The 25,344-nt window shown below is 43.4% G+C and overlaps 1 long non-coding RNA gene across 2 annotated transcripts in view; it reads left to right on the top strand.

The window, feature by feature from the left end:
- The window catches only part of LOC309799984, a 77,481-nt gene that overhangs the window by 38,891 nt on the left and 13,246 nt on the right, over window positions 1-25,344 (top strand). The window contains exons 4-6 of one of the 2 annotated variants that reach the window (XR_014293382.1): window positions 16,179-16,260; window positions 23,699-23,846; window positions 24,833-24,965. This is a non-coding gene — a long non-coding RNA (uncharacterized lncRNA). Of the gene's footprint in view, window positions 1-16,178; window positions 16,261-23,698; window positions 23,847-24,640; window positions 24,966-25,344 lie in introns of both variants that reach the window. The other variant, XR_014293383.1, reaches the window with a different exon arrangement.

The following is a 25,344-nucleotide window of genomic DNA, read 5'->3' as shown; positions in this document are numbered from 1 at the left end:
GTGTATTGTTTAGCCTCCATGTGTTTGTATTTTTTACAGCTCTTTTCCTGTAATTGATATCTAGTCTCATAGCATTGTGGTCGGAAAAGATACTTGATACAATTTCAATTTTCTTAAATTTACCAAGGCTTGATTTGTGACCCAAGATATGATCTATCCTGGAGAATGTTCCATGAGCACTTGAGAAAAATGTGTATTCTGTTGTTTTTGGATGGAATGTCCTATAAATATCAATTAAGTCCATCTTGTTTAATGTATCATTTAAAGCTTGTGTTTCCTTATTTATTTTCATTTTGGATGATCTGTCCATTGGTGAAAGTGGGGTGTTAAAGTCCCCTACTATGATTGTGTTACTGTCGATTTCTCCTTTTATGGCTGTTAGTATTTGCCTTATGTATTGAGGTGCTCCTATGTTTGGTGCATAAATATTTACAATTGTTATATCTTCTTCTTGGATCGATCCCTTGATCATTATGTAGTGTCCTTCTTTGTCTCTTCTAGTAGTCCTTATTTTAAAGTCTATTTTGTCTGATATGAGAATTGCTACTCCAGCTTTCTTTTGGTTTCCATTTGCATGGAATATCTTTTTCCATCCCCTTACTTTCAGTCTGTATGTGTCTCTAGGTCTGAAGTGGGTCTCTTGTAGACAGCATATAGATGGGTCTTGTTTTTGTATCCATTCAGCCACTCTGTGTCTTTTGGTGGGAGCATTTAGTCCATTTACATTTAAGGTAATTATCGATATGTATGTTCCTATTCCCATTTTCTTAATTGTTTTGGGTTCATTATTGTAGGTATATTCCTTCTGTTGTGTTTCTTGCCTAGAGAAGTTCCTTTAGCATTTGTTGTAAAGCTGGTTTGGTGGTGCTGAACTCTCTCAGCTTTTGCTTGTCTGTAAACGTTTTAATTTCTCCATCAAATCTGAATGAGATCCTTGCTGGGTAGAGTAATCTTGGTTGCAGGTTTTTCTCCTTCATCACTTTAAGTATGTCCTGCCACTCCCTTCTGGCTTGTAGAGTTTCTGCTGAGAGATCAGCTGTTATCCTGATGGGGATTCCCTTGTGTGTTATTTGTTGTTTTTGCCTTGCTGCTTTTAATATGATTTCTTTGTGTTTAATTTTTGACAGTTTGATTAATATGTGTCTTGGCGTATTTCTCCTTGGATTTATTCTGTATGGGACTCTCTGTGCCTCCTGGACTTGATTAACTATTTCCTTTCCCATATTAGGGAAGTTTTCAACTATAATCTCTTCAAATATTTTCTCAGTCCCTTTCTTTTTCTCTTCTTCTTCTGGAACCCCTATAATTCGAATGTTGGTGCGTTTAATGTTGTCCCAGAGGTCTCTGAGACTGTCCTCTGTTCTTTTCATTCTTTTTTCTTTATTTTGCTCTGCAGCAGTTATTTCCACTATTTTATCTTCCACCTCACTTATCCGTTCTTCTGCCTCAGTTATTCTGCTATTGATCCCATCTAGAGTATTTTTTATTTCATGTATTGTGTTTTTAATCGATGCTTGATTCATCTTTAGTTCTTCTAGGTCCTTGTTAACTGTTTCTTGCATTTTGTCTATTCTATTTCCAAGATTTTGGATCTGGGAAATAGAATCTTGGATCATCTTTACCATCATTATTGTGAATTCTTTTTCAGGTAGACTGCCTATTACCTCTTCATTTGTTAGGTCTGGTGGGTTTTTATCTTGCTCTTTCTCCTGCTGTGTGTTTTTCTGTCTTCTCATTTTGCTTATGTTACTGTGTTTGGGGTCTCCTTTTTGCAGGCTGCAGGTTCGTAGTTCCTGTTGTTTTTGGTGTCTGTCCCCAGTGGCTAAGGTTGGTTTAGTGGGTTGTGTAGGCTTCCTGGTGGAGGGGACTAGTGCCTGTGTTCTGGTGGATGAGGCTGGATCTTGTCTTTCTGGTGGGCAGGTCCACGTCTGGTGGTGTGTTTTGGGGTGTCTGTGGACTTTTTATGAGTTTAGGCCACCTCTCTGCTAATGGGTGGCGTTGTGTTCCTGTCTTGCTAGTTGTTTGGCTTAGGGTGTCCAGCACTGTAGCTTGTTGGTCGTTGAGTGAAGCTGGGTGCTGGTGTTGAGATGGAGATCTCTGGAAGATTTTTGCCGTTTGATATTATGTGGAGCTGGGAGGTCTCTTGTGGACCAGTGTCCTGAAGTTGGCTCTCCCACCTCAGAGGCACAGCACTGACTCTCGGCTCCTCAATTTGGGATGATGTGTTGTCTATTCATGTATTCCACAGATGCAGGGTACATCAAGTTGATTGTGGAGCTTTAATCCGCTGCTTCTGAGGCTGCTGGGAGAGGTTTCCCTTTCTCTTCTTTGTTCTCACAGCTCCTGGGTCTCAGCTTTGGATTGGGCCCCGCCTCTGCGTGTAGGTCGCCGGAGGGCGTCTGTTCTTCGCTCAGATAGGACAGGGTTAAAGGAGCAGCCTCTTCGGGGACTCTGGCTCACTCAGGCCGGGTGGGAGGGAGGGGCACGGAGTGCGGGGCGAGCCTGCAGCGGCAGAGGTCGGCGTGACGTTGCACCAGCCCGAGGCGCGCCGTGCGTTCTCCCAGGGAAGCCGCCCCTGGATCCCGGGACCCCAGCAGTGGCGGGCTGCACAGGCTCCTGGAAGGGCGGTGTGGGCAGTGACCTGCGCTCGCACACAGGCTTCTTGGCGGCGGCAGCAGCAGCCCCAGCGTCCCACGCCTGTCACTGGGCTCCGCGCTTTCAGTCGCGACTCGCGCCCGTCCGTGGAGCCCCTTTAAGCAGCGCTCTTAATCCCCTCTCCTCGCGCACCAGGAAACCAAGAGGGAAGAAAAAGTCTCTTGCCTCTTCGGCAGCTCCAGAGTTTTCCCGGACTCCCTCCCGGCTAGCTGTGGCACATTAGCCCCCTTCAGGCTGAGTTCTCGCCGCCAGCCCCAGTCCTCTCCCTGCGCTCTGACCGAAGCCCGAGCCTCAGCTTCCAGCGCTGCGCGCCCCGGCGGGCAAGCAGACAAGCCTCTCGGGCTGGTGAGTGCCGCTCGGCACCGATCCTCTGTGTGCGGATCTCTCCGCTTTGCCCTACCCAGGTATGTGGGGAGTTTCTTGCCTTTTGGGAGGTCTGGGGTCTTCTGCCAGCGTTCAGTAGGTGTTCTGTAGGAGTTGTTCCACGTGTAGCTGTATTTCTGTTGTATCCGTGGGGAGGAAGGTGATCTCCGCGTCTTACTCTTCCGCCATCTTACCCGGAAGTCTGCTGGTAGCACTTCTCATCACCTCCCCTCTGAGACACTATAACCAAGCCACCATCACCTCTCTTTTTTTATTGAGGTGTAATTACATACTATAAAAGTCACCTATTGTAAGTGTATAATTCAATGATTTTTAGTAGTCATTTAGTAATAGAATTGTGTAACCATCATCACAGTTTAGAACATCTCCATCACCCCCAAAACATTTCTTTGTGCCTATTTGCAGTCAATTCTGCTCCCACTTTCAATCCCTGGCCACCACTGCTCTGTTTTCTATATCTATAGATTTGCCTTTTCTGGACAATTCATATAAATGGAATCATACAATATGTAGTGTTTTGTGTGTGGCTTCTTTCATTTAGCATAATGTTTTTGAGGTTCATCTATGTTGTAGCATGCACTGGTAGTTTGCTCCTTTACACTGCTGAATAGTATTCCATTGCATGGACATACCACATTTGTTTATCTTTTCATTAGTTAGTCAACATTTGGATTTTTTCAAGTTTTTTGGCTATTGTGAGTAAGTCTGCTCTGAACTTTAAGTCTTTCTGTTGACGTATGTTTGTATTTCTTTTACGTAGATATCTAGATGTGGAATTGCTGGGTTGTAAAAATATATTTAACTTTATAAGAAGACGCCAAACTGTTTTCCAAAGTGGGTCTATCGTTTTTCATTCCCACAGGTATAAGGGTTCTAATTTCTCCACATCCTCACCAATACTTGTTGTTGTCTGTCTTTTTGATTATAGCCATTCTAGTGGGGGTATAGTAATACCTTATTTTGGTTTTAAACTGCATCTCTTAATGACTTATTGATGTCAAGGCATCTTTTCATGTGCTTATTAGCTCTTATATTTTCTTTGGTGAAATGTCTATTCAAATATTTTGACTATTTAAAAATTGAATTGCTTGTCTTATTATTGAGTCATATGAGTTGTTTATATAATCTGGATACAAGTTCTTTATCAGACGTATGATTTACAAACTGTTTCTCCCAGTTTGTGCCTTCCCCCTTTCATTTTTCTAATGGTGCCTTTTAGAAGAGCAAAAGTTTTAATTTTTATAAAGTCCAATCTATCAATTTTTTTCTTGTTTTTGATATCATATATAAGAACTCTACATCTAAGTGTCACTACATTTTTTTTCTTATGTTTTCTTCTAGAAGTCTTGTAATTTCACTTCTACATTAAGTCTATGATCCATTTTGAGTTAATTTTTGTATGGTGTGAAGTTACTATCTACATTCTTTTTATTTTCAATTTTTTTTGCATGTAAATGCCAATTGTCTCAGCCCTGTTTGTTGGAAAGACTACCTTTCCCCTATTGAATTGCCTTAGCATATTTGTCAAAAATCAACTGACGATAAATGTGAGAGTTTGTTTCTGGACTCTCACCTCTGTTCCATTGATCTATGTGATTATCCTATGCCAGTACCACATTGTCTTGCTTACTGTAGCTTTATGGTTAAGTTTGTAATTGGGCGATATAAGTTCTTTTCTCTTTTTTTTCGAGATTGTTTCAGCTACTGTAGGTTCTTTGCACTTTCGTATGCATTGTAGAGTAAACTTGTCACTTTCTATAAAAAATCCTGATGGCAGTTTTATATGGATTGTGTTAAATCTATAGATCATTCTGGGGAGAATTGCCATCTTAATAAAATTGAGTCTTCAGTTTATGAACATGGAGTGTAACTCCATTTATTTAGCAATGCTTTGTGGTTTTCAATGTACAAGCCCTATCTTGCACTTCTTTTGTTAACTTGATTCCTAACTATTTTATTCTTTTTGACACTATGGTGAATGGAAGTCATTTCTTAATCTTGATTTTGGACTGTTCCTTGCTAACATGTAGAAATACAGTTGATTTCTGTGCATTGATCCTGCACCTTGTGACCTTTCCAAACTTGTTTATTAACTCTAATATATCTTTTAATGTGAGCATTTCTCAAGATTTTCTACATACAAGATCATGTTGCCTGTGAATAAAGGCAGTTTTACTTCTTCCATTCCAATTGGTATGCCTTTAATTTTTTTCTTGCCTTATTAAACTGACTAGAACTTTGGTACAAGGTTGAGTAGAAGGAGTAAGAGTAGGTATGCTTGCCATATTCCTAGTCTTTGTGGGAAAACTTTTGCCAGTGAATCCATTTGGGCGTGGCTTTGTCATTATTGGAAGATTTCAAATTACAAATCAGTTTTTACCTTATTATATGTCAATTCAGATTTTCTATTTCTTCTTGAGTCAGTTTAGCTAACATGTCTTTCTAGAAATTTTTCCATTTTACATAAGTTGTCTAATTTGATATAAAGTAGTAGTTTATAATATTCACTTATAATCCGTTAATTTTTTGCAAGAATGGAAAGGATTGCCCCTCTTTTTTGGGGGTTTGGTAATTTATAACTCCTCTTTTTATTTCCTGGTTAGTCTAGCTAAAGATTTATCAATTTTGTTGGTCTTTGCAAGGAACCAACTTTTGGTTTCATTGATTTTTCGCTACTATTTTTCTGTTTTCTATTTCTCTGTTTTCCACTTCTCTGTTTTCTACTCTACTCTTCATTATTTCCTTTCTCTTTCTTGCTTTGGATTTAGTCTCTTTATTACTAGTTTCTTATGGTTGATGTTTAAGTTATTGATTTAATAACTGTCTTCTGTTCTAGTGTAGACATTTATAGCTATATATTCCCCTCTAATTACTGAGTTAGCTGCATCCCATAAATTTTGATATGTTGAATTTTATTTTTACTCAGCTCAAAATATTTTTAAAAATTTCCTTCTGGTGTTTTTCTTTGACAAATTGTTTATTTAGAAGTGTTTTGTTTAATTTCCAAGTATTTAGTAATTCCCCCAATTTCCTTCTGTTGTTGATTTCTAATTTAATTGTATTATAGTTAGACAACACACTTTGTATGATTTCGGACCTTTTAACTTTACTGAAACTTGTTTTATAGCCTGACATATGGTCCACTCCAGACAATGTTCCATGCGTGTTTGAAAAGAATGTGTATTCTGCTGTCATTGAGTGGAATGTTTTATAAATATCAGGGAGGGCAAGTGTTTTTAAGTCTTCTCTATACTTGCTGACTTTCTGCCTAGCTGTTCTATCAATTTAAAGTGTAGTACTAGGATCTCCCACTGTGATTTTTGAACACTATCATCTCTTGCTTATGTTATTGTAATAGCTTAGCACTCCCTGTCCACCCTCCCTGCTTTATTTTTTTCAATAGGACTTATCATCATCTGACCTTGTATATATTTTACTTATATGTTAGAATATATAGGTCCTATTATGGCAGGGATTTTGTCATTTTTCATTGCTGCTGTAACCATAGTACCTGTAACAGTGCCTGACACATGTCACTCACAAATATTTGTTGGATGACTAAACACATCACTGAAAAAATGGCACCCACTATTCTCTTGGACAATTACAAAACTCCTTACCCTACCATCTGGAGGATAACTGCGATGCATCAATACCAGTGGAATACTGAGATGGAGTGGCCATAGGTGGAAACTCTCCCTTCTCCCTCATGTTTTTCCTTTGGGTTTCTCTCTCCTTATATTTTCTAGTCATCAGAGTAGTAGGACTTGAGGACCAGGACTGGATGTAGATCTTGAGGAACTAGACCACTGTGCTTGATTGAGATCCAGGCTGTTTGGTGGCCTTCTCCAGGCAAAGGAATCCCACTGGCATCAGGTGGCCCTGTGCAGCTCAGTTGGGGGTTAATTTCCAAGTGGAGAGGACAAGGAGGGGCTAAAACTTCACAGTAATAAACAGAGCAGCTTTCCCCTGCACCTACACTTTTTCCTCCTGAACCTGAGACAGCTAGCCATAGGGGGCTGGTCCAAGATTGGGTGTTCAAAATTCCAGCCAAACATCATTCCATCTTAGCACAACTGAAACTATCTACTCAGATGTACATCTTGATGTAGCTTTGAAATTTTATGTTTATCCTGCTTTGGAGGGCTATATTATATATAACAACATCAGAAAAAAAATACCCCAGCATGTAATATTTACTGAGTGCTTGGCATATGATATCAAGATTTTTCACATTTATCAAGTATATTGGATACTTTATATATCTATATGCTTAATCAGTTAAAAATAAAAGGCTGACTAATATTTTTCTTTCACTCATTAAAGTTAGGTCTAAGTTTTATAAACTGTTCTTGTATGGTGTGCATAACCAACTGGAGCTCAGAGGAGTGGTCTGAGCTAGAGACAACAATTTGGGTATCATGTATAAATGTATGATAATTAAAGGTATAGGGGTAGATCATATGCTCTGGAGAGTGATAAAAGGAGAGAGCCGAGCTCAAAACTTTGAGGAATTTAATTTTTAATGGTTGAGTAGAAGATGATGAGCATGAAAAGGCAGAGAAGGAGCACCCAGAGAGGTCACAGGAAAACTGGGAGGATGTTACACACAGGAAGGTTTGTGTCAGCTTTCTGAAAGCTTGCAATTCTCATAACAAACTTTGCTTTGGGGGAGGGAGTCTAACTCCTAATAAAGTACCTGTCATTTAATTAAAAATTATCATTAAGCAGGTGGTCCTGAAATTGTGCTTGACACTAGATAAATAGTTCTCAGCCAGATGTACCTACAACACTGGAAGGATGTAGATTTTTGCATTATTAAGATGTTGTGTCCTCATCAAAATTAGTTTATTCTAGGGCTTCCCTGGTGGCGCAGTGGTTGAGAGTCTGCCTGCCGATGCAGGGGACACGGGTTCGTGCCCCGGTCTGGGAAGATCCCACATGCCGCGGAGCGGCTGGGCCCGTGACCCATGGCCGCTGAGCCTGCGCGTCTGGAGCCTGTGCTCCGCAATGGGAGAGGCCACAACAGTGAGAGGCTCGTGTACCGCAAAAAAAAAAAAAAAAAAAAAAAAAAATTAGTTTATTCCAATTCTTGCATTCCCCCTCTGAGTGTGGCATATCCTTTCCAGATACCCTATTATTCATCTATGGCTTTTTGGCATTCTAGTAGTAAATTTGAATATTTGATGTCAGTGAAACTTGATGATAAACACTGTACAAATAAAGTTGAATTATTATTGCAGCATTCCTGGGAATGAGATTATTTCTTATTTTTGTGTTTAATGCTAGTGGCAGTAAATTCCCAATGAATTTTTATTTTATTGCTTTAGACTCAGCAACAAATTTATTTTGCTCATTCACTCACTCATTCATACATCAAATGTATGTTAAGTGCCTACTATATGCCAGACACTGGGAGCGTTAAGACACATCAGGCATGATTTTGAAGCTTTGGTATGCATTGGAACCACCTGGAAAACTTGTTAAAAATACATATGCCCCAATGCACCCCCTCATATTCGGTCCAGGGTCGTTTCTGGGAATCTATATTTAACAAGCTCTCTGTGTGATTCTGGTGCACAACAAAGTTTTAGAACTATTGTTCTATGTAAAAACATTTATAGTGAAAACTTAAATATACTAAAATGTAAGAGGTGTCAGATAGAAGTATACATGGGGTAGAGTGTATATTAAATTTTATTATATTTGTATCTTCTTATAGCAGTAGACTGTACACTCAACAATATTATTGCAAATTTTCAGCTATAATGGAATTTTTGTTAGGTCTTTAAAGCCTTAGCAATATGTTTATTTTCATTAATATTGCAGAAAATTTTAATGTCCTTATAACTGATCATAAAGGTAAGAGCATGCTGTAAACATATGAATATCATTATATCCATGCATACAACTTCCTTTAGTAGGAATGAGGAAAGCATCTGGCAGTTCTTACTTAAATGCTGGGGAGCATATTCTGTGGCCATTACAGGACTGGTCCTGTTATAAATGAAAAGGTTCTTTCCTTTTCTTTTATTCCTTTGTCTACTGGGCTCTTTTGCAGCCTGTTGATACAAACAGCATTAGAGGAGTATCAGCAGTTTCTAAAACACTCACAATAATGCAAAGGGCAAAACTCTGAGTCTTGCATTGAGGAAAATAAGCTTTCTTTTAAAGAATAATTGGTGTTTTCTTCTTAAACGGAGGCACTTATTTACTGTGCCATTCACAAAGAAACTTAGGCTGTGAGGGATGGATCAACTCCACTTTTATTGTAGGGAAGCTGTGATGTTCCTTGACTACAAGATTTAATAGGAAGAGATGTAGGTTAGAAGCAACTATTTAACAAGTCTGATTCAAAATTGAGTGAAAACAGCACAGGAAATCTGAAAAAAATTCTAGAATTTTTTCCAAATGTCGATTCAAAATGTCTCCTGGTCTCTTGAAATAGCTTCAAGAAGTGCAATATGGTGGCTGCTGATCCCCAAAATTCTTGATTTTCCTCTCTTTCCTGGGAACACAGGTAAACTACACGTCCAAGCCTCCTTTACATTCTCTATATGGTCATATACTAAGTTATAGCCAATGGAATATGAGTGGAAGTGATGTGAGATAGATAGATAGATATACCTCTTCTAGGCTTGACCCATAAAAAATTCCCACTGTGGTTCTCCATGCACCTTTCTGTCTGCTGGATGATGACACCCAGGCAACCTTGAAAGCCACAAATTGAAAACTGCAGAGCTTCTGTCAGCCTGGGTTCTTAAATGACTGTACGGAGCAGGGACATCCCATCCCCACTCCTCCCCATCCCAATGCCAATGGACTTTGCTTGAGAGAAAAACAACCCTTCACCCTGTTAAGCCTCTGAAGCGTTGGGGTTAGTCTGTAACAGCAGTTAGCCTACTTTAACTAATACAGGATGTAAGAATACGGGCAAGTCTATACCAAGAGGCCATGCACTACCTATTATTTCTGGAGCCAGAGCCCTGAACATAGTCCCATAATTCTCCTGCAGAGGTTGCCTTTACCATAATCCCCCTGAGAAAATTCTGTAGAAAAGACTCTTCTAGCTCCAGGGGGCAGTATTTAGGCTGTCAGGAGTATTCTAGTCCTACAAGGACAGTTCAAAGCGAACATTTCTCTTGGTCAGTGGGACCTGGTCCTAGCAGCACACAGAGTGTGAAATACACAGAAATTCTCACTTCAGAATTTGGAGACAACAGGATTGGATAGAAGGAAACCAGAGGCACAGCCACAATGGAGCATGCCACGCATGCAGAGAACCAGAGCACAGGACCACCTGCTAGGTCCCTTAATGGCACTTCACAGACTGGCAGGTATTGTCATTACAATTTAAGAGAAAATCCTCCTGGCTTTTAAAAAGTTTTACTGCGTGGAAGTCAGATAGTGAATTTCACGATGTTCAAAGTCCTAGTCCTTAGGAAAAGATAGATTTGCCTTCCCTTTTAAGATAATGACCGAGCCCCTCCAGATTGTCTCCTTCCTCTCCCAGCAGCCAGCCTTTCACACACCAGCACCCTTCCCACGGTGATGGCTTTCCACTGGGTAGCTATTTATGGCATCGCCCTTTCCAAATACAATCTCGGTGGATATGGGAACTACTTAAGAATTTGCAACCTGACTTTATTTTTAATTTTGGCTTGGTTTTTATCCGAAATATTCCTCCAAGCCTTAAAGCTCTTCAGCCATTTTACAATAAGTACCTCTCTTTCCTTCCTAGTCCATGAAATAAAATAGCCACCATCCAAGCAACAGTTATTCTGTACAAGGCCCTGGGCATGGCCTTTACCTACACTACATTACTTAATTGTCACAGGAGAGTATTATTGTTATCCCATTTTGCATATGAAGAAACTGAGGCAGCAAACGTTTAAATAACTTGGCCAAGCTCACATAACTAGTAAGGGGCAAAACCAGGGTTCAAACCTGTGCACTCTAGCCACAAACCTCCAACCTTAACCACTGTACTCTACTGCCTCTACTTCTATTTCAGTTTTTGCTCATGGAAGACATCTCTTGAGAGAGTAGTTGATCCTTCAGAAGGAAGATAAATAATTCCAGTTCATCAGAACTTCTTCTCTGCACCTTTGTTTTTCTTCATTCCAGCACTTGTGGAATTTGGGAACCTCTTACCATGGTACCAGTGTTCACTCTCTGAGGTACCTCCCTTCTCTAAATCTTAGCAGTTCTCTGGCATGGCGAGATCCTGGGGCTGTTGCCACAGTCTTCCGGAAAAGAGAAGCTTCTTGGCTCCAGCACGTTCTTAACGCTCTGGAGAAGAGCTGCACCGAGGGACCAATCTGTCGCTGTGTCTATATTTAGCACCATCTGCCAGGAATATTTCAAACTGCCTATTTTAGTACGTGCCATTTCGTGCAAATGCGACTGCTCCACCACTGGTTCGCGGGAAACCAAGGGCACTGGTGGGATAGGGAGTTTCTGCTCTTTATGTTAAGTGTTGTGAGTCGGCCCTTCAGGCAACCTTCCAATGAGACAAGGGAGAGGATGGAGGGAGGGTTTTCCCAGGGTGTTAGTCCCAGGGGTCCACACTTTTAGTGGCTCAAAAGCGATCCAGGGGTGGCAGCTGCCGAGGAGGCGGAGGGGGGTTCTGGATTGGGGGAGGAAACATAAAAAGCCCAAGGCTTTTATACAGCATCCCTGAGGCAACATGCTGGCCTTTCCCATTTCAGAGCTCCCCATTCCAGCTCCATAAATCACTGGGCAAACTCTTCCAGCCTTAACCAACCCTGTGCAGCCTTTGTGATCCATCTCAGGGCAAGACAAGGGCTCCCGTTTACTGAGGGCTTCAGTTTTCAGTGTTGGCTTGTACAAGCATCAGTTCAACTCGTCCATATGACATCCTTATGAGGGAGGTTCTAGTCTTAGCTCCACCTTACAGCCAAGGAAACTGAGGCTTGGAGAGGCTTAGGGACTTGCAGAGTTAGAATCTGAGCTTGGGCTCACTGAAGCCAGACCATGATCTTAACTACTGTTATCATACTGACCAGTTCTAAATCCCCTACCCAATCAGTCTCTCTGCAATAGACACTGTATTTTTTGCATATTATTTCCATCTGCAGCTTATTTTCCAGACTCAATGCTTAACTGTATTTGAGAGGTTCTGACCATAGGTTTGTTATCTAGCCCCACTGTGACTGTGTTGACTTCCCTAAAAACCCCTCCCAGACTGGGCCCAGAAACAGCCCAGTGAGGTGGGGGGCTCTTGGTTTTACCCTCAGCCTTGAGTAAGAACTGCTTGGAGAAAGCAGTTGAACAGCCTTATGAGAGCCTGCCCCAGCTGTAGAGGTGCATAGAGATGTATGGAATTCGTCCTTGTAGATGACAAGGGCTGCTGGAAAAGGAAATGCTACCAGGGACTGGCGTGGGACCAGAGCTGAGAAGACTGACAGTGGAGTGCAGTTCATTAACCCAGCTGTCCTGGGTGACTTATTTATCTTCAGAGTGGCTGAATCCAGGCAAATTCTGAACTGTTATAATAGGAAAATATCAAAATATATGTGTACTTTTTTCTAAGCACAATTCCTGAGGATGACCAATCACCCTGGGATGAAAGTTGAAAGAGGAGGTTACAAGAGATGGTTACATGCATGCTCTGGTGTTGTAGGTTGGAAACTGAGTCCTTGGGAAGTAGAGTGAGTGGTACAGAATAGAGATTAGAAATCAGAGCTTTCAACAGACAGCTCCACATCCCATCTGTTTCCGTTGTTTATTCCTATATACCAAGCCACCCTTAAACTTAGTGGCTTAAAACAAGAACAATTATTTTATTATTACCTCCCATGGATGTTGGTGGGTGGCTGTCTGGCTAGGTGGTTCTCACTGGGGTCTCTCCTTCAGTTGCAGCTGGACAATGGTTGGGGCTGGAGTCATTTCAAAGGCTTCTTCAAGTATCTGGAAGTTGGTGCTGGCTGTGAACTGGGACCTCAGCTCGGCTGTGTGTCAGGACAGCTATACATCATCTCTCCATGGGCCTGACTGTCCCCATAGGAAGAGAGCTGTGTTCCCAGAGGGAGAGACCCAAGAGAATGAGGCAAACACTATATCACTTTTTAGGACCTAGCCTTAGAAGTCACGTAGTGTCATAGTATATTCGCATTGTGGTCACAGGCGAGGCCAGATTCAAGAGGAGAGAATTATAGACACATTCCTCAAAGGAAGGAGAATCAACATCAATTTGTAAGAGGAGCATGTGAGATGGGATATATATTGTGGTGGCCATCTTTGAAAGATACAATCATCCACACCAATTACAATGGACTAGGGAACAACTTGGATTTGGGAGAAATTGGACGAGGTACTATAGCCAGTATTAAGTGCCAGAGGGCTGGAAGGGCAGTGGAGAATCAAGACTCCAAGCAATTCCTCTTGCATTCAACAAGTGTTTACTGGGTACTTATCAGGTGCCAGAAACTGGGGATACAGCAGTGATCAAGAGACAAGGCTCCAGCAGCTTTCATGTAATTTAGAGTCTGGTGGGGATGCGATGAACAACTGCTCAAATAATTACAGAAGTGCCACAAGGAACTATAAAGTTGGGTAAGAAGACTAATAATATTGGAGCAGGGTGTCTATTTTAGGTAAAGAGCTTAGGGATGACCTCTCTGAGGTGGGGATATTTGAGCAGAGACTTAAATGGATGGAGTGAAGCATGCAAACATCTGGAGGAAGGGCATTCCAGCCTAGGGAAGAGCAAGGGCAAAGTCCCTGCAGAAGGATAAACTTGAGTATTCAAGGTATAACAGGAAGTCCCGTGACTAGCATGGAGGGATTAGGTTGGAGAAGGGTAGGAAATGAGGTATAAGAAGTTACCAGTAGTTGGGGCAAAATCTATTACAAAACATTGCTTTTGCTGGTGTTTGGTTCCCTCAGTGTTAGGATGGTAGAACAAATCCTCCTCATTAGAAAGTATCCATCATGAATATAGGCTTCCTGTTTTCTAAACATAAATGACCATGTTTCCATTTGGGGCAGAGCTGACTGAATACGAATTTCAGAAAACGTCTCTGACATGAATGTAGAAGCATCTGGCCACCCTCAGGGTAACTTCCCACCACTTACCACAGTCAGTCTGGTCTTTGTCAGGGCATCTTCCTTTTCAGAGGGTAACTATGACAACAGAGCATGATGCTGATGCTGTGGCTGTGCAGCAGCCCTCTATTTGCACACATGATGCTGTGGGAACACAGAACTGTGAATCAGGGTAATGTCGGCCTCTCTCTTTGTAGTGAACAAGTTATCTGCTATTTGATTCAATTAATGTTTTTTTTACTCACTTTGTTTTTACTATGACTCTCTCATAACAAAATGATTAACATGTCCTATAATCTGTAACATCATTTCCCAAATTTATTTGATCAAGACCCTCGTGTTAGTTTTCTGTTGCTGCTGTAACAAATCACCACAAACTTAGCAGCTCAAGAAACACAAATGTATTATCTTACAGTCTGTAGATCAGAAGTCTGATGTGGGTCTCTACAGGCTAAAATGACAGTGTCAGCAGGGCTATGTCCCTTTCTTGAGGCTCAAGGGGAAGGTCCGTTTCCTTGGTCATTCTGGTTCTTGGCAGAATTGAATTCCTTGTGGTTATAGGACCAAGGTCTCCATTTTCTTGCTGGCTGAGGGCCATTCCCAGCTTCTAAAGGCTGCCCAAATTCCTTAGCTCATGGCTCCGTTCTCTATCTTCAAAGCCAGCAATGGCAGGTGGAATAACTCTCACACCTTGAATCTCTCCTCCATCTTCTTCTGTCTCATCTCTCTCTGACCACAGCCAGGGAAGATTTTCAGCTTTTAAGAACTCATGTGATTAGACTGGGCCCACGTGGATAATCCAGGGTGTTCTTTCCACCTGAAGATCCATGCCCTTAGTCACATGGGCAAAGTTCCATTTACCATGTAAGGCAACACAGTCACGTGTTCCACGGATTAGAGTGTGGACATCTTTGGGAGAGTCATTCCCTACCACAACCTTCATTCCCCAACCCCATTAAACTAGAGTTTAATGCAATAGAGTTTGGGAAGCCCTGCGGTAGAGGTATCCAGAGGGCTGATTCTAGACAGGAAAGAAGCTATTTCTTTAGGGGATGTTGCAACAGCCAAAGCACTGGGTAAGCACAAGACCAGATGAGGTTGGATTCCTCCACGTGGTTGGCGCAAAGGGGGGCAGAGGAATAAGGTTTCGGTGATGGGTTTAACCTTCTTGCTTACCTCAAGTATGAATCAGGTAGAATTTTCTGATTAGGCTTGTCTGTCAAGAACTTCTGCCTCTAGTGCCAGAAAGGAGAGGAAGGGACAGTTACTGCAGCAGGTGCTTTTCATAATCACCTCATATAATGGTCATGCTAACTTGTGAAGGTGAACCCTGCATTTGAACCTACATGAGGTAGATTCATTTGGTGCCTCACTCGGGTCCCCCTTACTGGGCTGGTGCACCCGTCTACAGAGGTGGTGAGCTAACAGCTTACAGCTCCCCCTTTCTCTAGAAATTACCCTTACAGCTGATGGGGGTTGCCTCAGCTTTGAGGTTATGCCACCGACCACCCCCTCGCTCAACGCGCATGCACACACACACACACACACACACACACACACCCTCCCAACCACAAAAGTCTGGCCCTCTTGCCTCATGGTGGGGACATTTCTGTGATGCTCCAGAGCCCTCTGGGGATCAAATCTGGACTTCTTCCTCGCTTTACTCTTTTCCCTTCACTTTTCTGCTTCCCTTCTTCCCTTACAAGTTTTTCCTGAATAAACCACGTGTTCCCAAACCCCTACCTCTGGCAGTACTTCCATAGAACCCAACCTAAGATGTAATAAAAAATTAATTCAAATATCGGGACCCACAAAATGGAGGCTGCCCCAGCGGCGGGGGTCCACATCACAGATCTAAACGAAAGTCAGTTCCCACTTACAAGAAATGCCTCACTGTCAAGGAAACCTCACGTACACCAGTCACAATCCTCCAACCCAGCTTTAGCTGGCTTCCCTCACCCTAGAAAACGAGACCTGCTAGCCTTAATACCGGACCTCCTAGCCAATCATGCCATTTCCTTGTTGCCTCTTCTAACTCTCTATAAAACGCAGTCCTCGCTTTTTTGCAGGTTCCTGGGCTAGACTCAGACAGCACCAAGAAAAAAACAGGAGAAAATGCCGCTATCGCCCCTGGTACCTGCCCCTTTCCGGGTATGTAGTTGAATAAATCAAATGAAGCCTGATTATTTCTTTGTAGAAGTGGGGCGGGAATTATGTGTAGGATTCTAAAGACTAAGTTTGCGGAAAAGGACAAGCAGTGAGAGTGGAGAATAAGTATGAATTCAATGGTCCCTCTCACTGTAAGCTCCTTGGGGGTAGGGGGCTGTGTTCATCTCATGCACACTGTATCCCTGCGCCCAGCATAGGAGCTGAAACGTGGCAGATCTGCAGCAGTAAGTGAAGGAAGTTGAGAGAAGCAACCGGTGAGGTTTCTGTGAGTCCGGAGGTTAAGCCAGGAGAAAGTTGGGGAAAGAGGATCTGTTCTCCGTAGCACATGCTCCTTTGCACCCTTCCAAGCCCTTCTGTGATGACCTCACCTTTCCCAGGAACCTGCTCATAGTTCCCAGGAAGCTGTGGACTCAGGCCCTCACCCAGAAAGTGGCACTTCCGGTCAGCCCCTCCTCCGCCTACACCGGGACGGAGTATCCCAGCTGCTCTTTAACCTAGGACAATGCCCCGCCCTTCAGAGATCTAGTGGACCCTTGGGTTAGATTTAAATTAGGTTTATTAATATATATATATATATATATTTTTTTTTTTTTTTTTTTTTTTTTTTTTTGCGGTACGCGGGCCTCTCACTGCTGTGGCCTCTCCCGTTGCGGAGCACAGGCTCCGGACGCGCAGGCTCAGCGGCCATGGCTCACGGGCCCAACCGCTCTGCGGCATGTGGGATCTTCCCAGACCGGGGCACGAACCCGTGTCCCCTGCATTGGCAGGAGGACTCTCAACCACTGCGCCACCAGGGAGGCCCTATTAATATATTATTTAAATCTGTGCCTCAAAAAACTAGGTAGTATTAACCCATGTTACCTTAGTGATCATATAAGACTAAAACAAATTTATGATGTAAACACCAAAAAAGTCACAAAACCAGTAAAATGAGCATTAATAACATTAATGAAATGTGACATCATATTCTTTTCCTAACTGTGTATTCCCAACACAGTGTGGTCCTAACTGGCCAAGCCCAGCTCTTTCCCAGTCAGCCCATCTGTATTACCCTGGGCCAAGTGCAGGCATCCTCTCTTGCACTCAGCTTTTCTCTCTTCCTACCACCTCTAAACCTACTTTTGGATAAAATGCACCCTGCTGTTTTTTAGCTTCCAGCAAATGCAAACACATTTATATGTTAAGCCCACCTCTCTCTATTCCTCATTAAAGGAAAAGAAATAAAGTGGCTTTACTTGGCATTAATGTGATCCCAGACACAAACTGGAGGCTGCAATCATGCGGTGACTGTGGATTATACGTTGGATATTCAGATTATTTAGAATATATATTTAGAAATATGATATATATATCATATTTATTATATATACATGATATATATGTATGTATACATATGCATTTATGTACATGAAATAATCGTCAAGTTTTAGTTTTAAAATAAAAAAGTAAAACATTCTCTTAGAAAATTTGTGGCCCCTTGAGGAACAACACTGTTTTAGGCATAGCCTCGTCTGGAATGCTGCGTCTCTGTATATGCTATTATTTCTCCTTCTGCCATACCCGTGCATTCGGTCATGCCCAAGAAATAAAATTAATTTTCTTTACCTCCCCTGTTTGCATATCCAATCATCATCCTTATTTATTCATCTATTCTAGAACAACCAATCAGCCACATTAAGCACGTATCATAACCACTCCTTGACTTCACAAGAACTCTGCAAAGTAGATATTATTATTCTTATTATGGTCCCAGTTTAAAAATGAAAAATCTGGAGCTCAGTGAGTTTGAGACTTGGGTTGCATTGGAAGTAGGGCTTTGATTCAGTTCTACCTGACCTCAGATCCCACACTTATTCTTCACTGTATCCCCAAGGTATTGAAAAGTGTATGGTACATAATCAGTACTCAGCAAATATCTTTTGAATGAATACAATAACAATGAACTGTTTCCATTGTGCCAGTCGCCTCTACTCACAGCCCACAGGAGCTGGACTCCGCTGTAGATCCGACGTAGACCCTGTATGTTTCTCCTTTACAGGCAGCAAGGCCCTGCAGAGTAGAAACTAAGGATCCTTACCTGGGAATCTCCATCATGCCTGGCACATAGTAGGTGCCTAAATATTTATTAATCAGAATTGGCTTGAGCTCTTAGGTAGTCATGGCCCAGCCTGGGATCTTCCTTCAAGGTTAGCTTAGAATTAGAAAAAAGACCTTGAGGAAGAGAGTGTGTTTCTGACGACTCCAGAAAGGCACCACCAGCAGCCTTGGTAAAGGAATGGGAAGCTTTGGCAACTTCCTTCTAAGGTTGGCCTCCAAGCCCTACTACGTAATGTATGCAAAAGCATGTGATTCAGAGAGCAGCAAATCCATGGAGCAGCGTGCCAGGTTTAGAGTCATTGAAGCAAGTGGTGTAAATGATGAAATTTAAAAGACAGAGACCTTTTTAGAAAAAGCCAGGGTGCACAGAAGTGACAGCATTGCAAGCTGGGTGGAAATGACAAATCTTCCCCATTCCCCTTGCAGGAGGGCCTTGGAGAATGGCTTTTAAAATGCCCTTTTAAGTCGCTGAAGGAGCCGTCAGCGGCATCAGCTAAGGCTGGGAAGTTCCTCGTGATCATCTGCAGCATAATTGAGGTTCCCACATTCTTTCTGCCCCGGCTGCTCCTCGGGTCAGATAAAATGCACCGGGGGCTCACGGTCCATCTGTGTTTACATTTCCCCCTCTTTGCTGTCCTTGTTCTTCTGCTCACCCCAAATCACCAGGCTCTTGCTGCCCCTATTTCAACAGGAAACTTTCTTTCCCCCCAGACTGTTTACAGCTTCCTCTCCATGCAGTTTTCCAGCCAGTGGAAGCCTGGCCCATTACTGGTTTGCGGTGGGTTTATGGTGGGTTTGCGGTGGGCACCCACTGAGCAGCAGGCAGCTTGACCTGAGCGTGTTCTCGCCTCACCCACTTGCCTGGGGGGGCGGGGGGCGGGCAGGGCCTCCTTGTGCTTCTGGAGGAGTCCCCAAATGTCTGATAAATTGCAGGGTGTTTTCAGTGACTGGGCACCTTTCCAAAGCTGGCGCATCTTTCCCTACCTCAATGAGATGGGTCGGAGCGGGAGAAGGAATTGACATCATGCGTAACCATCCCCGCCAGACATTGGACCAGGCGCCCAATGGACATTAGCTGGAATTCTCACAGCCATTTGGCAGGCTCAGTTCTGTCCTCACTCGGCAGATCAGGGACCCTAGATTCAGCAGAAACACAGCTAGGATGTCAGAGAGTCAGGACTCAATTCTAGGTCCCGGGCCCCAGAGCCCAAGCGCTTTTCACTTGAATACGCTGGAGGGACTTTGGCTTCTCCCCTGACACCAACACTCGCAGAAGGGAGCGTGCTCTCCCTCTCTCCCAACCCATTGCTGATTCATGCAGAAATTATAATAAAGTCAGGATTTTAAAGTTTCATTCGCCAGCTCTTCTCAGGTACACTTCAGTTCAAACACAGTTTTGGTTCCTGCCAGATTCTCCAGCATACTTCCAATTTCATGCAAAGTCATCCTTTCTGATAAGTTCATTTTGTTACATTTATGACTAAGTATGATTTCATTTTATACCATTTTAAGGCATCTCCTCTATGCAAATTCAGAAACCAGAGAAAAAATGTTTTTGTTAGATGCCATGCCCTGATTTTTGGATCAGAAAATGCATCCCCTCCCCAAGCTCCGCGCGGTGTCTGATCATCATCGTGATAATCATCGTGACTTAGTTTTCCTTTTAGCAGCATTTTTTTTTTTAAGTCTCTGTTCCAGGCACTGGAAGAACTGTTGTGTATCCCTCATTGCAGGTGCAGCACCAGAATATCCCAGCCCCTTCTCCAAACAGATTCTTGACCACGCAGTCTCAGCCTCCCCCTCCATACTAAGAGTTAAGATGCTTTTCTCAATCCTGTAGCAGATGAAACAGCTGCTCCTGCCTGAGGATCCCCTTCCCAACCCCCGTTCCAGGGAAATGTGTGTGGTGGGGGGAACCCCAGTGGAGGATGAGGTTGCTCTGTCTTGGCACCAAAAAGAAAGTCCTGCCCTTCCCTGGTGGGCCTCCTCCGGACTGGCTACCCTCCCTCCCCAAGGATGAAGCTCCAAGTGGTACCTCCAGCCCTGCCAGGAACCCACTCTTTCCAAACCAGTGAGTCATTTCCCCTCAAGGACTTTCTCATTAAAACCTTCCTGTTTGCTTTAGCTCTGGAGCTCCGTTCTGAGTTAGTGTTTCCTTCCCCATCCCCACTGAGCTGGAATTAATGGCCCGGCACCTTTCAGCTCTCCCTCCCTTTGCAGTTTTCCTTCCCACTCTTATCTCTTGGCTGGAGTCTCCACACTTTGTACACATTTGTGCAAAGCCCCAGAGTTTCTAAAGCTGTGAGGGAAGATATTGCTTGGAGTATAAATTGGGAAAATGAGCATCTACGAAGAGGCACCAGGGAGAAAACCCTCTGACCAAGAGCTTGTCCCAGATCCATCTGACATAGTGAGCAGAGCAGTTGGGAATAGCAACCTTTGACTAATGGCCTCTGAGCTGCTAGACCTTGAGCAGCTGCTGAATCCCCTGGAAGACAGCTGTGGTCTCCTCAGAGCCCTGGTTAGGAGCGTTGCGTGCACGTCTGAGACCTGCTGACCAGGGGATAGTTTTCTGTGTGGTCAGTAGCCACAAAACAGGACTCCGTGGGGTAGTAGAGGCCAGAAGACATCGGCCCTTTCTGGTTGAGTGATGGAGTGATGGGAAGAGAGTACAGAAAGAGAAAAGAAATGGTCATAGTAAACAGTGCACCTTAGTTCCTCTTCTATCAGTCTTAACTTTTTAGGGAGGCAGTTCTCTGTTCCAGGCACATGGAGAACCGTTTTATGTTTCTCATTGCAGGCCCAAAATATTCCAGCCCCTCCTCCAAACAGATTCTTGATTGAATAGAATGTCACGGGCTGTACTAAGAACATTGTCCTTTGTGCCCTTGATTGAGTAAAAGTTCACTGAAGCAAGTCAAGCTGAAGTTCAAAAAGTGTACATGACAGAAGAGAAGGGCCAAAAACTCGTCTGCTGACTCCAAACCTTTTATTGTTTATTCATTCCATCACAGTGTCATTATGAAAAGCTTTGGGGAGATTTTCCTGGGGTGATGGGTCCACCCCTCAAGTCCCATCACATTGACAATCCCCTGCCCCAGTAAGTGTGAGGCCCATACAATCTAGTGACTGCTGATGCGGCTCTGCAGAACTCCAAAACACTGCCACTTGGAAAACTTGCTTTCAAAGTGTGCTTATGGTTACTCATCATCACCAGCTTGGTGACTTCCACAGAAGGTGAGAATTCCATGGTTTGGGTCCTGGCTCTCTTCCTGCTGATTCAGAGGAAGCCTCGATCCTCCACAAGGCTCATCGGCCTTGTCTGCTGCTCGCCACGTTATTCCCTGCTCTGTGAACTTCTGCATCCTGTGCCATAAGTGATCCTTCCTTCTCCTCTTAGATTTTCAATCTCTGCATCCCTACTGACCTTTTCCAATTAGTCTACAAATTGCTTAACTCTCCATTTCCAAACAACTCTATGTACTCCGCCTGCTTCATAAGCCCTTCCCTTTGCGTCCTCCAGGGGGCGCCACCCACACTGTATTCTGGGTACAGGAGTAGTTTCGAGGAGTTTCATTTACCCAGGATACAACCGGAATGCAACTCCTCCTCTTCCACCTCCTCGTGCAAAGATGGGCACCGTTGCTTCCCTCCAGTTACTGTCCTGTGTTCTTCCTTCCTTCTAATACCATTCTTACAAGAGCCATCTCTGTTCCTTGCCTTTCCACGTGCAGAAGTCTCCGAGGACTTCCTACTGTAATATCAGTGGTCTCCTTTTCATCCTCCTGCTCGCCTATCTGTAGCGTATGATGCACCTGACTTTTCCCTCCTTCTGGAAACACCCTCCTTCCCTGGCCTTCCTGCTTCTTCTGTTCTCTCCTGGCTCCTCGTCAGTCCCCGACCAGCTCTCCACCTCCAGTGTTCTCTCTGAAATCTTGATGTTTCTGAAGGCTATGTCCTCAGCCCTCTTTTCTTCTTCACAGTCCCTTCCCTGGACAATTGCATTTACTCCCAGTTAATGATTTGAAACTTTCCATGTCAATACATCTTAATAATAACCAGTCCATATTTGATTATCCAAATCATCCCCCAAATGTCCTTTCTAGCTAGTTTGTTTAATGAGGAACCAATTAGAGCATGTACATCACATATCCCATTTTAAGTCCTTTTTAAAAAAGATCAAGTATAGACATAATAGCATGCTTGTTAAACGGATTTGGCCAGTTATCTACAGAACATCCCATCTTCTGGTTTTGACTAGGTGCTTCTTTACAATATCATTTAGCTTGTTTCTCTAACCCACTTATTTTTTATAAACTGGAAGGAAAAAGCAAAGGCATGATGATTCAATTTAAATCTTGTTAGCTGGATTATGTCATAGATGTGGACTTTATATTGCATTTCATCATAAGATACATATGTTCTGGTTGACTCACCATTGAGGATCCTAGCATTGAACCATCAATTAAGGCAAATGATAGTCTCATCCTTCCATTGTAGCACGATGTTTTCCCCATGTGACTAGCAAGTAAACGATGCGATGTTATTTTGGCAATATACAAATGTCCAGTGCCCCATCAGCCATATGCCTAATGCTTTTTTCACCAGTTTATACTCACTGCATAAGTTAATAATTCCATTAAGCGTTTAAAGTGATTATCAGCCAGGGTTCTTGGAAGGATATGGATGCCACACTTCAATTAATTAAAGGTTAATTAAGAACATTTTTAGGACAGAGCTATATACTGAGGTGTGGGCCATCAAGGGGTGGGTGATGAGTGCCAGGTGGGCAGCTGTTACCAGCCCTGGTCCTGAAGGGGCAGGAGAAGAAAGTGGTGCTCCTGGTGCTGGGCAAGCTGCAGCCCTGGGAGGAGAGCTGCCCACTGGGAGGAGTGGCTGCTGACAGAGGAATGCAGTTATAATCCAGACCTTCACCTGGCAGGGCACTCAGATGAAATGAAACTTTTCTGATAACTTTATTTTCTGCTTCTTACCTGAAGCACAGCAGCAGGACAGGGGGTTATAGTTGAGGTGCTGGAGGCAGGTATGTCCTTTGAGTAGCTGTTTCTGCACCAAGCTGACTATTGGCATTGAGAGCTATCAAGAGAAACAAAGTGGACAGCACTCTCAGGTGGAGGTTGACCTCTGGTTGCCAAAGCACAAAGTGGTGGGGGGGGGCAGATATCACATTTACAAAGGATAATTGTATTTGTTAGCAGGTCAGGGCCAAAGCTGTGTTGTCTCCCTGCGGGAAGCAATGAAAACAAGACGATGTTAGTCCCAGGGAAATACATCCTCACTCCTGAATAATTGTTTGTTTCAGCCCCCCGGACACTTTTCATTCAAACGTGTAAATGCACGGAAGAGAGAAGTTAATGATCACTAACCTTTTACCATCTTGGGAGGAGCGACTTCTGGTGCTAAGTGTCAGGAAACTTCTGAGGGAATGATTCCAGGTGCCCTTAGCTCAGGTAAGTTTCCTGAGCTTGGGAATAAAACACCTCTGCTTTCACTCACTGCAGGTTAAAAGAAATAGCACTGATAACGTGTGTCATGTCATTCAGTCAAGCGTTGGAGCCTGAAGGCATGCTGGTTCCTCTGGTCTCTGGGGGAGGGTTCATTACTGAGTTTCCTTCTAGCTGACAAGCGATTTGAATGTCCCCCTATTACATGGGATGCCAACAGCGTGGGGCTGAGAAGGAGAAGATTAGATTGATGGCTGCTCTATCACTTACCAACCAGGTGGCCTTGAGTGTGTTACTTGATCTCCCCAAACCAGTGTTTACATCCATAAAACAGTAATAATCATCATTCCCCTGGTTACAGGAGAAACAGCTGTCTTGAGGTAAGGTGTATAAGAATGGATTCTAGAATCAGAAAGACTGGAGCTTAAAATCTAGTTACGCTTCCTAGTGATTGTATAAAACTGGACAGTCACCTGTAAACCAGGTAAAACAGGGAAAGCAATGGAATTTTCCTCATAGATTATTTTAAAGATTAAATGCTGAAAAGCACCTAGCACAGTGCTGGCAAGGAATACGCACTCAAGGGTTCATTGTTATTAACATCAGCTGTCCCAGCTGCTGGTGGTAGGCAGGATGCCCTGGTGTGATGGCCTGTTTAACATCCTTGGGCAAAGCGGAGCCTGTGAATACGACGAGCGATCACTCCCATGGCTGTGGTACGTAATATGGCAAAAGGGGGGTCATGGGGTGGACCTGACCTAGTCAGTTTAAAAGCACAGCGCTTTCTCCGCTGGTCACAGGTGGGAAATCCTAGAAGTGGGCTCCTGCTGGCCTGGAAGAAAGTAAACATCCATGCTGTGAATAGCATGGGGACCACATGGCAAGGAATACCAATGGCCTCTGGGAGCTGAGTGTGATCCCCAGATGACAGCTAACAAGGAAATGGGGAACATATTCCTACGAGGTCATGAGAAACTGAATTCTGCCAACAGCCCGACTGAGCTTGGAAGGGGACCCCACACCTCAGATGAGAACTCAGCCTGGCCGGTGCCCTAACTGCAGCCTTGCGAACCCCTGAGCAGGGATCCAGCAAAGCTGTGCTCAGACTTCTGATCCATGGAAAATGTAAGATAATAAGTTTGTGTTGTTTTAATCCACTTAGTTTGTGGTAATTTGTTCACAGTAAAAGAAGACTAATATCCTACCTAGAGTTAATCAACACTACTGCTATTGTTCTCGCTGTGTCTGGTTCTGTTCCTAATTGCTGTCATCGGCAGCAGTACCTCGCTGCATAAATCATGACATTGCAAGAATGGCAAGAGGTGCTATTCTTCAACACACCCCCCTTAGACGGGAGGTATTCGCTCTGTCTTCTGCTAATGGGCTGGTGATGGTCACGGGGAGGAGTGGTTTATCGACCTCTGTGGCTTTAGAAAGGCACACAAATATCATCAGAACTGAGTCTTTCCTGGAAGACGTGACTTATTATGTGAAAGCCCTTTTC

This window comes from Mesoplodon mirus, assembly GCF_964341445.2.
Source record: "Mesoplodon mirus genome assembly, chromosome: 3".
Lineage (NCBI taxonomy): Eukaryota > Metazoa > Chordata > Mammalia > Artiodactyla > Ziphiidae > Mesoplodon > Mesoplodon mirus.
The sequence above is the reverse complement of the archived record's forward strand: the minus strand, read 5'-3'. Positions and strand labels throughout refer to the sequence as shown.